At 43.6% G+C, this 13208-nt stretch overlaps 1 protein-coding gene across 1 annotated transcript in view; it reads right to left on the bottom strand.

Annotated features, from left to right (window-relative positions):
• LOC126336098 (uncharacterized) overlaps nt 1–13208 on the bottom strand; it is a 785081-nt gene that overhangs the window by 582753 nt on the left and 189120 nt on the right. The window lies entirely within an intron of this gene.

Genomic DNA, 13208 nt, shown 5'->3' with positions numbered 1-13208 from the left:
AACACTGCAGTTTGTAATTAAGCTGTGAAAGCTAACAGGTGCGATATTGTGTTAGTTCTGCACTCAGTTCATTCAAAATATGCTTTGATTACTTTGAGGAGTGCAAATTTTTTTTATCAATATAACCATTACTATGGACAGTTGCTACAATTTACGTTATTGAGAAACACAGAGTTTGAGTTAACATTATTTGAAGAACAAAGCAGTGATTTTAATATTTAGATGCTGCTGTGCCAATAAGCCATTTTAAAAAGACACAGATTTATTTATGGGATGGAAACAAAATTGACACTGATAGCGTGACTTGAATTAATGACACATTACAGAGCACAGTGAAATTTGAACCATCTATACTGCAGCGGTCATGCCTGGATACTTTTCTAACTTAATCAAAAATGGTTTGCCTGGTGACGATGGCGAACTGCAGTAATCACCACTCTCACGATAATGACGATGTCCATTTCCTCCGAGATGAAAAGTGTTCAGACGTATGTCATGGTTGCCTACAAATGTTACTACGGTTAATTGATGTATTTTACCACACCAAGCCATCTATGGAGCACCCGTGACTTACTGTACGCATTTTTTGCTTCACAGCAACCGAGGCAGTGTGCTGCCTTATCCGTGCTATGACCTCGCTTATCTCCACTACGCTTCTCGTGCACTAAATATATGCTGTTCTCTCTGGCTTAGTGGCCAGCGACCGGAGAGAATCTATGCTCCGATAAACACCATCGACATCGATTTTTCCTTACTACTGCAGAAAATTTCATATTCTACGTTTCTGAAATACCACCAAACTCGTCTCTTTCTTTCTAAGTTTGAAGCTATGTTTACCTTGTATTCTGCTATTCAATGATCACTTACAATTTGAATGTGTGTTAGGACAGTCACATCTTGTGCACTTCTACAATTACGCGATAAAATGTAATTAAATTCATTTTTGGCTTAAGTTGGTCGTTGTTAAGTGCAATTTCTGTTTACTTTCCTTTGCAATAGTGTGTTAAAGCAAAACATGTTGTTCTTTAAGGCAGTTTAAACTGACATATGAACCATTTCATTTTTTCTGCAGTAACTACAGTTTTTATTACACATGAATCGTTTTTTTAGTTGTGTGTTACACTCATGTTCATAAAAAACACAACATCATAAACGACTAAAGATAGACGTTCATATTCGCAGGACACGCACATCAGTACGTTCTGCAGAAGTGATTAGCATTTCAGACACCTCAGTCCAGCACGCGTCCTGTAGCCTAGTAGGCACAGGGTCTGCCTTGAGCCCTGGTAATTTGTTATGCCTGATGACATCGACGTGTATAAGGCGCGAATGACGTCCCACAAGTTTTCGATTGGCGAGAAGTCTGATCTGGCAGGCGAGCCCAAAAGGATAACATCCTGTGACACCAAGAAGGCACGTATTAGTACAGCAACAAGTGGTCGTGCATTGTCTTGCTGAAAAATTGCGTCTGGGATGATGTGCCGAAGGGATATGGCTACGGGTCGCAGGATATTCACAGTGGTCACATTGCCCTGGGTATGCACCAACTGTGATTTGTGGTTGTAGCCAGTAGCACACCACACTATAAGGCCTCGGGTTGGCGCTGTATGTCTTGTGCGAAAGCAGTGACTGTGCCTCTATTTTGAAACAAACAGAACGTGGACTCATCCGAAAACAGTCAGATGCCATTCCTGTGCCGAGTGACCTCGTTCCATATACCATCGCCGTCTAGCATGTATCTGCACATTCTTCAAAGACAGGTGGATAAGTAGACGACGCTATGTGGTCAGTCAATTCGTAGTCTGATACCTGCATTGCCTTAAGTAGATATGGGCCTTAACAAAGGATTTTCATTGTTAGGCGCCATATTTTTCTTTTAGGTCATCTACGAGACGTGCCGTCGGTTAGGGCAATTAACTTTATTGCAGATCCCACGAGACCGGAGGCAGCTACTAATTTTTTTTTATTTGTAGATGCTACTCTTGTTATCTTATATTGGGGATTCGAGACGAAACCACGATGTTAAGTTACGTATTGCAGTAGTGTATATCGAACATACTTGGCAAATCTTCTCTGGTGCAATAAGCACACGACTTCTCACGAGCCTGGAATAATGTCTGTAGAGTTGGGTGAATAAGAAAAGGACAATTAATTATTGACGATTACGTAATTACACTGAGAACTGAGCTAGTTTTCTGAGTGCTTATACACGTCGGGCTAAATTAAACAACATATTACAGTGTTGTTAATAATATTCCTACATTAGTTATTTCTCTTTTATGCTGAGCCAGTGTGTTAATGTGTGTTTCTTTTTATATAAGTTACGGCTCATATTGATTCTGTTACATTACACTGATATCAAAGAAAAAGAGTCAGGAATAATTTTTATTTTGTTTTATTACATTACAACGCCACCGGAGTGCTGAAGGATATGCTGGAAGGCGTCTCACGCAATTGTTACACTTCATCTCTGCGAGCTGCCTTTATGCCGGATCTTAGAGATGGGTGACATTCAGGTTGCACGTGCTACGACCAAGCAGTTCATGCAGTAGCAGCTTGAGTTACTGGCACGTGGGGAAATGGGACGTTGGTCCTTGTGGGGTAACACACAACTGAATGGTCGTAATAGCTCACAAACAAAGGAGCGACCTCTTGTGAATACAATCGCGACTGTTCTCGTCGCTTGGATGCACTCAAGGGAGTGTAAACATTGATGATGCGGACACCATGCAAGATCCCAAAAAAAAAAAAGGTTCAAATGGCTCTGAGCACTATGCGACTTAACTTCTGAGGTCATTAGTCGCCTAGAACTAACCTAAGGACATCACACACATCCATGCCCGAAGCAGGATTCGAACCTGCGATCGTAGCGGTCACGCAGTTCCACACTGTAGCGCCTAGAACCGTACGGCCACTCCGGCCGGCTGCCAGGTCACAGTAAGGCCCGAAGCCGATGGTAGGTGAGCCACTTCGACTACCTCAGTGCGTTCTCTTAAAAGTATACCCATCCCACTATCACTGTCAGCACACGACGCGAGGTAAAAACATATCCATGGATACTTGGAAACGTCGCTATGAGTACTTCCTGCAGGAGGGTGACATCGAGGTCCGACTCCCCCAACAGTTCGCGGAGCAGTTGTAGTTTGGTAGGGGTGCCAATCGTGTTGACATTGATTGAGCCAATCCTGTAAGCTTGTCGCGGAAGTAAGATTTAGGCAGAGAGAGCAGCAGCAGGCACGAACCTCGTCTCAGCAGGGCCGGACATCCCTATCCAGTATCCCTGTCCATTAGCAATCGTGGGTTGTAGCAGCAGCTTTTATTGTTTCGTATTCTACATTGACCACGCAAAGCTCCGTGGATGGCGTGCATCCAACGGACTGCCTATCGAGTCCGAAGGCGGTGTCGCGTCTGCGGTGAAAGAGTGGTGCTAGCTGCGTGTAACGATTGTTGTAAATCTGGCGGTGGGCAAGCTGGTGCTTCCACCAATGACTCGTCCATCGGGAGATCATCTTGGTAGGTGTCTTCAGATTGTGTCCTGCAGGTGTCAGGCGGGTCTTTTCGGCGACCGTTGCTTGCGCACGTGATCTTCAGCGTCCGAAGAAGCCAGGGGATACTGATAGTGAAGAACAAAAGCATCGGTAGGCACAACCGTAGAGTCAAGGCCCATCCCCTGAGCCAGAGGTTGCTCACCACTGTACAAGACACGAGGAAGGGACAAGGGAGTAGACGCCCTTCCATCCGCAACCAACTGAAGCACTAACATTGACGGCGATGTTTCAATAGCAGGAGCCAGCGTGAATCGCAGCTGGAGGTCTTTTTGGAGAACCTCGACAAACGTCAGAGGGAGCGTCGTTGGGGCCGCCAGCTCCAGGTAGAACTCTGGTCCTGCTTTGCAAACAGCTGCAACGGAGGTGTCCTTCTTGGCCACACCCCGAGCACTTCTCCGGCTGGCCATCATAAATCATAGCGGCACGGCATCCACCAATATATAAGCAGGACGGCATATATTTTTTTTAGCTCTGTGCGGTCCTGTCGTATTCCATTGAGAACTGGGTATGTGGTGAACTGAACCTAATTTTCGGCTGTATGGCTAATTACCTTCCCATTCGAGCAGACTGCAGATACCATCACCTGTGAAGGCAGCTCGGAAGGAAGTTCAAATACACGGATCGTTCGCAGTGCGAGTCCCACCTGTTCAACAGTTACGTCAACGATGTGGCCATCAGAGTGAGGAATTTAAGACCACTTCTAGTTGTACGACGAATTTTAACACATTCTGCTTCATTAACCAGTTTCTCGTACGCAACACTGCTCACTATAGACAGGTGGATGCCCACAAGACCAATGCAATCAATGTTTACTTCAACTCAGATGAACTGATCGGTATCAAGTGCTTTTAGCCGAGCATATTCAATCGAAAAGCTGATATCAGTGTAGATTTTCTATGAGCGTAAGCCATTCTCTTTCTAAGAAAATATAGCCCTCTAAGATGGCAGAACCGCGTAAAAACTCCGCGAGCTGCGCGGCGAGGACGTCATCTACCATCTTCTTTCAGGAGCGCTAGTTCTGCAAGGTTCGCAGGAGAGCTTCTGTAATGTTTGGAAGGTAGGAGATGAGATACTGGCAGAAGTAAAGCTGTGAGTACCGGGCGTGGGTCGTGCTTCGGTAGCTCAGATGGTAGAACACTTGCTCGCGAAAGGCAAAGGTGTCGAGTTCGAGTCTCGGTCGGGCACACAATTTTAATCTGCCAGGAAGTTTCATATCAGCGCACACTCCGCTGCAGAGTGAAAATCTCATTATGTGAGAGGTGTTTGTTCTGTAAGACTTGTCTGATGGTACTGACACCTCTCAGTAATCTACAGTCCATGGAGTAACACTCTAAGCTTAATTTTTAAGTCTTCTGTTTACGAAATCAATGTTAATTCCTACAGAGGGGTTTTTGTCATTAAAATTCAGATCATAATTCATAAGAATAAAAAGTGTTTTCTCACGCTACAATGTGGTGAAACCGGCGATAGGAATGACTGTGTTTTCTTGTGCCTATTTCTTCTGTGTATCTCGTCGGGTCCAGATGATTTTCCAGCGCTGAGTGATTTTGTTCACTTTGAAAGGGGGTAGTTTGGGTAACTCTGCTCATCGTTCTCAAAAGGGACGGACGATGTAGGGTATATAATTTAGTTCTTTTAGGAAACTACAAATATAATGCGTCTGCTTAGGAACCAGGGTGATAAATTGTAAAAATTTGCCGTAAGATCTTACGGAACCCAACTGCTGAGGTGATCGGTTCCTAAGCTTACACATTACTTAATATAACTTAAGCTAAGTTATGCTATGGACAACACACACACCCATGCCCGAGGGAGGACTCGAGTCTCCAGGGTGATAATCATGAACTCCTGCCGACGTCGCTTTCGTCAGTGCTATCATTCTTTTTCCTGTAGATGAATTTATTTTGTCAAATAAGACCATTATACTAGGTTAACTTGGCGTCCTTTAACCAAGCATGAAGCAGAAATAGGCGTTGTGGATGTAGCGTCAGCGTTCATTTCGTTAAGCATTACTCAAGCTGAATCTTATATTCTTTTCAGGGTACACGTTCTGTTGACAATGATACTTTGCGGTAGGCTCATGGGAGTGGATGGAGACCAGAGTCACATGGAAAAAAAATGAATTCAAAGAGTACATAAGGTTATCTCATGGTAAATGGTGACAATTTATTCTCCTGAATCATGAATTTGTCGTCGACATACATTTTGAAATACGTCCACCGATTATTTATTTTACACGGGCACGTAATTTAACCTTCGATACCATCTCACGACAGTTAATAAGATAGAAGATCTCTTCATAAAAATGAGATGCAGGGAAAATATTGGTTATCGTAAGTGGGACCGCCCTCGTGTTCGAGATGGCGAACCAACGCAAAGAGAGGACGAGGATAACACAACCCGCACCCACACATCGGTAGGGAACGGGTACCATCTGCTTCTACAATCTACTCCTCTGAGAACGTTCAGAGAGCAAACAGAGAGGGTGAGAATGATTATCGGACCTCAAACATGTGGTCGGAAAATTCCGTCAAAATACTAAAAAATAGAGGGAACGAAAAAAAATTACTGATATGGGTATTCACTGGCCGCGAAATTTTGCATTCTACAACACTTATAGCATGATTAAATGGTGCTTATCGAACAGAAAACACGTGTTGTGATTTACACTCACTGGATGGAAATAAGTACTGATAAATTATCTATTTTTCTAAAACCGCAACTTTTCTGCAAAATGAGAAAAGACACCTTTAAGTCGCGAGTGATAATTTCCTGAGGCTGTTACATTCAAGACTTGATCGTTTATCGTCAGTTCTGTTCCACTTGGGAACACATTCTGATCTAATGAACAAAGATTGCAACGTTGGACACAGTGACTAACAGGATATAAGATGAATAACTAGATTAATATACACTGAAGCATCAAAGAAACTGGTATAGGTATGCGTATTCAAATACAGAGGTCGGCAACGCCTATATAAGACCACAAGTGTCTGACGCAGTTGTTAGATCGGTTACTGCCGCTACAACGGCAGGTTAACAAGATTTAAGTGAGTCTGGACGTGCTGTTATTGTCGGTGTACCTGCGATGGGACCCAGCATCTCCGAAGTAACAATGAAGTCGGCATTTTCCTGTAGGGCCATTTCACGAGTGTACGGTGAATATCAGGAATTCGATAAAACACGAAATCTCCGACATCGCTGCGGCAAGAAAAAGATCCTCCAAGAACGGGACCAACATCAACTGAGGACAATCGTTCAACGTGACAGAAGTGCAACCCTTCCGCAAACTGCTTCAGATTTCAATGCTGGGCCACCAATGAGTGAAAGCTCGCTAATCATTCAACGAAACATCACTGATATGGGCTTTCTGAACCGGAGGCTCACTCTTGTACGCGTGATGAACACACGACACAAAACTTTACGCCTTGCCTGGGCCTGTCAACACCGATATTTTACTGCTGATGACTGGAAAGACGTTGCCTGTTCGGACAAGTCTCGTTTCAAACAGTAGCGAGCGGATGGACGTGGACGGGTATGGAGACAAACTCATGAATCCATGGACCCTGCAGGGCAACAGGGGACTGTTCAAGCTGGTAAGCTTGTGGAGGCTCTGTAATGGTGAGAGTTCAAAAATGGTTCGAATGGCTCTGAGCACTATGGGACTTAACATCTGAGGTCATCAGTCCCCTAGACCTTATAACTGGTCAAACCTAACTAGCCCAAGGACATCACACACATCCATGCCCGAGGCAGGATTCGAAGAACCTGAGACCGTAGCGGTCGCGCGGTTCCAGACTGAAGCGCCTAGAACCGTGCGACCACACCAGTCGGCTGTAATGGTGAGAGGTGTGTGGAGATGAAGTGATATGGGACCCTTGATAGATCAAGACACGACTCTTACAGGTGACACGTCATAAGCATGCCATCTGATTGGTGCACCCATTCATGTCCATTGTGCATTTCGACGGTCTTGGGCAATTCCAGCAGGTCAATGCAACACCCTACACGTCCAGCATTGTTACAGAGTGGCTCCAGGAACATTATTCTGTGTTTAAACATGAACATTATCAGGCATATCTAGGATGCCTTACTACGTGCTGTGCAGAAGAGATCTCCATCCCATCGTACTCTTACCGATTTATGGACAGCCCTGCAGGATTCATGGTGTCAGTTCCATCCAGCACTACTTCAGATGTTGGTCGAGTCCATGCCACGTCGTGTTGCGGCACTTCTGCGTTCTCTCTGGGGCCCTACACGATATTAGGCAGGTGTTCCAGTTTCTTTGGCTCGTCATTGTATATGGTATTAATAATTTGGTGGCGTATAAATTTAAGATTTGTTATTAACGAATCGCGCATCTAGAATTTGAATTTCACTGGACGTGTTCAGTTTGTGACTGTTATTCCGCGAACTTGCCGGTTTTCCTTTCTTCAATTATCATTAAGAGAAACAGATTACTCTTCTTAACTTGCGAGGAACTGTAGTTGTGATATTGCCCCTGCATGATAATGTGTATCTTTCCTCTTCTTTTAAAACTGTATGTGACCCGTGTTTTAGAGGCAACTAATATGAGTTGCTCGTACGCTCTGTTGTGAGGAGTCCCGGTTGCCGGTGACGTCAGAGCCTACGTTGTTTAGGCTCATCCGTTTCCGGTGTTACTCTGGGAATTTAATGCCCGAATTTACGAGATTTACTGTTCTCGAAATTTTATGCTCTGTTTAAAGTATATCCTGTTCTCGATATCAGATGCGTAGTGGAATGTGTTTGTTATTAATTCCTGCTTGATGTGTTTCGCGTTTCCCGAGATTAACTAGTTTATTATCCAGACTTGGGTGCTCTTTATATTCAGTTTAAATTTAACTAGCTGCTTCTGTGATCTTATCGCGCCTTACTTAAGGCAGTTGCTGTTCTCTTTAGCCAAAAAATGTATTGTCTTGTCTTTTAAATAAATGGCTTTTTGCCCTGTTCTTGAGGCGAATAATATTCATCCCCCCCCCCCCCCCCCCCCCCCCCCGCCCACTTACGCGGACCTCCCTCATCCAAACTGCATTAGCGTGCAGTGCCACGTAAGTTTCCTGTCGGTTAAATTTAGCGTCTGTAGCACGTCATCTTCGTGGTGTAGCAATTTTTATGGCCAGTAGTGTAGTTGTACACTCCCCAATTACATTAATGTGACCACCTGTCAAAAACCTAAATAACTGGGATTTGCAGGGCGGGCCCCTACAAGAAGTGCAAGAAGAGTGTCAGTGTGGTTGTGGAAGGTATGGACGGGAGTGTTGCGTCATGCGGACTTCAGTCCGTTGGCCACCTGCGCTGGGTTTCTCGGCTTAGGGTCCGTGGTGCGAACAGCCCCTTCGTGGCAGTCCCGCCGAGTCTCGATATGGTTTTAATCTGGGAAATTTAGTGGCCAAGGGACCACGATAAAGTCAACCTGGTGCTGTTCGAACCACGGAATTACAATACGAGCTGCGTGACATGTTGCATTATCCTGCTGGTAGATGCCATCGTTTCGAGGAAGATAAACTGAATTTACTGGTGAACATGATCCACGAGGATAGGTGGACACTTTTGTCGATCTATTGCGCCTTGCAGAATGACGAGATCACGCAGGCAATACTACGAAAACATTTCTGAGATTACAACACTCCCTCCTCAAGCCTGGACCCTTCCTACGATTGTTGTAATGTAGTTGTTTTCAGACGTTTGCCGCCCTACACACCAACGCCCATCTGTTATCTGAAACGGCCACCTGTCGCCAGTTGCAGTACTGGCGAGCAAATTCCAGCACTCGTCGCCGATGAACAGAAGTCAACGTGGGTGCAGGAGCCAGACGCCTGCTGTGGATGCCCACACGCAGCAGCGTCCGCTGATTGCTTGTTGAGAGGACAATGTTGGTGGCCCCTTGGTTCGTCTGGACGGTCGGTTGCTCAACAGTTGCGCGTCTACTCGCCCGTACTCATTCCCCAGCCATCACTCACCGCTGACATCTATGGCCCGTAGTGCACCTGTTTCGGGTACCGCCATTTTGCCACTCACGGTAAACTTTAACTACGACGGCACGTGAATGGTTTACAAACAAAGCCGTCTCGTAAATGCCCTTTTGGACGCCAGACGAATCGCTCCGTTTCCGCATTACGGCGATGACTGCACTGTGTTCCGCGTCCTCCCCCATCCCCCTTTCCGCGACACGCTTTATATGCGCTCAACTGCTAGTGCTGCCATCTGTGATTGGGTTTTAATGCTGGCTGGCGTCGAACAAAGGCAGTGGTCACGTTAACGTGATTCATGTGACTGGACTGTGTACAATCTCCTGCAGTGATTCAATTTCGAAACGTCTTATTCAGTATTTCGGCAGTTAGTATGTCATATTCTGTATGTTCACTGAATGAATTGAAAATTTTTGATTAGTTTTCTAGTTAGTTAGTTAGTTACGTGTTCCATTGATCAATAGCACAGTAAAACCGTTATGATGTGGAACGTGTCAAATGCACAAGAAATAAGCACAGGAAACAAGTTTTTTCTTTTTTCTTTTTGTTTATATTATAGTGTTCTATCTATATATTTCTATTATTTATTCCATTCCCTTAAATGACACAAAATACATATATTATATCTCCAGATTTATTTACTCATATTCAAGAATTCATCTATGGTATAGAAGGAGTTGTCAAGAAGGGATGATTTCAATTTGTTTTTCAAACTATTACTGCTGTCTGTCAAACATTTTATTTCGTCTGGTAACTTATCAAAAAGTTTTATAGCAGCATATTTTACCCCTTTCTGTGCCAAAGATAGGTTAAGTAAAGGATAGTGTAGGTCTTTCTTTTTTATGGTATTGTAATCATGAATATCGCTGTTGATTTTAAACTGGTCCATGTTGTTGAGAAAACATTTCATTACTGAGTAAATGTACTGTGAAGCAGTTGTAAGAATTCCGAACCTTTTAAACAGATCCCTACAAGATGTACGACTATGAACCCCACACATTATTCTAACTACTTTCTTCTGAGCATTCACATTTACGTGAGACCACCTTCTCCTTGCCAACAAAGTATTGAAATCGCGTAAGCATGTGATAGGGCTCACTGTTCTTTTGTACCACTTCTGAAACGGCTATTGAACCATGGCGGATCTTTCACATCCCTCTCTACGTTTTTCGCCTCGAGTATGAGTAAGATATTTTGTACAATGATTTTCAATTTTGTCACTGCTCCATATTATGGATGCGTACACAACTTTCCTACTAGAGCGCGCCCCACTAAGTACAACAGCGCAGGCACAGCGCTCGTCCGTCTCCGCACTACGAGATGGTGCTGTCTTAGAGACGGACCAAATTCTGCTTCCGCCGATCCGCGTATTAATATGTAATGCAGCCAATGAGATTGCTCCTAACACAGAACCTTTTCTCCTCGCGGATCACACTCGCGCAGTGATACATGAACGCGCGAGGTATTATAACGAGTGTACAGACCTCCGATGAGTCAGTCTGCATTAGTCTGCATTTGTCTGTAGTCAAGTTTCAGTCTGCGCCTAATAAGATTATCATATTCCCGTACATAGCCATGAAGAGAAATGTATAGACCCTTTGTCAAGTATCAGAGATATGCGAGAATAATATTAACGTACCAATACCAAAGGAACTTCAGATTGTCAATTGAAAACAGAATCCAGAAGCAAGTTACGTAATGTCTATGATTTTTATTATTTTAATAAATGTGTGTGAAAATTAATCAAGTTCTGTTTAAAGTTCGTCACTTTCAATCTGCTACTCTAAGCGTGCAAGTGGCATTTCTATCGTGTGACCTAACGGCAGAAGATAAACACGCCACGATAAGACCACTAGACATATTGCTGACACTCGCCTACTTCATAAGAGCGACAAGTCAAATAATCTGATGGTGTGTGTGCCGAAGGTCTTACAGTACGCACACCACAGTGACTTAACGACCATTGCGCTCTCGTTTAAATACATGGCCGAAAGAGTCAGCCCACAGGAATTGCGAAACGAACCGTGTCGTCCAGCACCGCTTGCCACATAGGGCGCAGATTCACCACGGAATGGGGAAACATACAGACGTCTATTGAGGCTTAAGCGCTGTAGTGTGCGAGTGAGACAGACGAGAACCTACGTCATAGGGAAGCTCAGTAGAAGGCTTTTGTGGCCATGAAGACGTAGCAGTGTTGAATATGGCGGACCTAACATCGGCTATAAAGGGAAACTTTTATGAAAACTATTTAATTCTGTAGTAATTCAGGGAACGAAGTCACGGTAATTTTAATCTACCATCCATCATAATCATACACCATCCTTCATAAATTTTCATGGTAATCCAAATAACGCTTGAATATTTATATCTAGAACAGTTTAGTTAAACTGAAACTAAAAAGTTTTGTAACAAAAACCTGAATGCTAAAATCTGAACGCTTCGGTCGATCTTAACGATCGACATATGGTATCAAAGCGCAACATTAAGATGACAAACGTAAATATCAACTCGAGTGTAATTCTAAATACGACAGCTTCCGGTATTAGTTTGCTTTGTGAATAAACATTGTTCTAACCAGATCGCAACTGTGTGGGCTAAATCATTCATGGGTCGTTAATTAGCTCCCGATGTGTTATATTAAATATACAATTTCGCAAATTTGCCATCAGCCAGACAATTTAACCAAAAGACCACAAGTGTCTAATTTAGGGCGTGTAGTACGACACGTACGGTTCAACCCCTAGACAGGAACGGCATGTGAGCCGGAACTTCTATGGGATTTTAGATCGCAATATATTCGTCCCCAGAGCTGAATATTACATGTTCACTGTTCAAATACTCTTCATTTTATTCACTGTCACTCTTGGTAAGTAATCCTACTTTCTTAACCTCCATTAACGTTTATTATAATACTTTCAATCATTGATGCTGTAACAGCCTTACGATCACTGATCGTCTCCTTTCCGTTAAGTGATTCTATGAGTTCGAATGCGTTAAATACCAGGAAATCTAAGACGTCACCCTCACGAGTTGGTCCTGTAGCTAGCTGCCCCCAATGATTTTCAGAAGAAACATCCAGTACTATATCGTGTGAACCCCTCTCCGACGCACCATTTTAGTAGCATGGATCTCTCATTCTGTAGCTGGAAACTGAGGTCTTCCTCTTTCAAAACAGCGTTTATTCTATTTCCATTTTTTTCCGATGGAAATAAATTGGCCAGCATTTTTTTCGCTGTAAGATTTACTATGTTTATAAATTATATCTTGGAACAACATCTTTCTCACAATAAGGGCAGAAAGAGACCTTCGTTCCACTGAGCGTTAGCGTGCAAAATTGTTGAACTCGTAGTGATGATATGATAGTGTGTGAACCAGAATTTAAAAGAGCTTTGGACAAATTAATATCAAATAAGGCAGAAGGTATAGAATACTTTCCATCGGAATTTAGTTAATCGTATTATCAAAGTGAAAGATGGATTGTGGTAATACCAGAACAGAAGAGAATCGAAGCATTTAAGAGGTTCTCCGCAGAAGCGGTGAGGAAAGGAATTTATGGGAGACACTGACAAGAAGAAGGGACAGGATGGTAGCACATCTGTTAAGACATCACGGGGTAACTTCCATGGTAGTAGAGGAAGATGTAGAGAACAAAAACTGTAGTGGAAGACAG

Source organism: Schistocerca gregaria, chromosome 2 (assembly GCF_023897955.1).
Source record: "Schistocerca gregaria isolate iqSchGreg1 chromosome 2, iqSchGreg1.2, whole genome shotgun sequence".
NCBI classification, from domain to species: Eukaryota; Metazoa; Arthropoda; class Insecta; order Orthoptera; family Acrididae; genus Schistocerca; species Schistocerca gregaria.
Note: the sequence above shows the minus strand (reverse complement) of the source record. Positions and strands in the feature narration are given on the sequence as shown.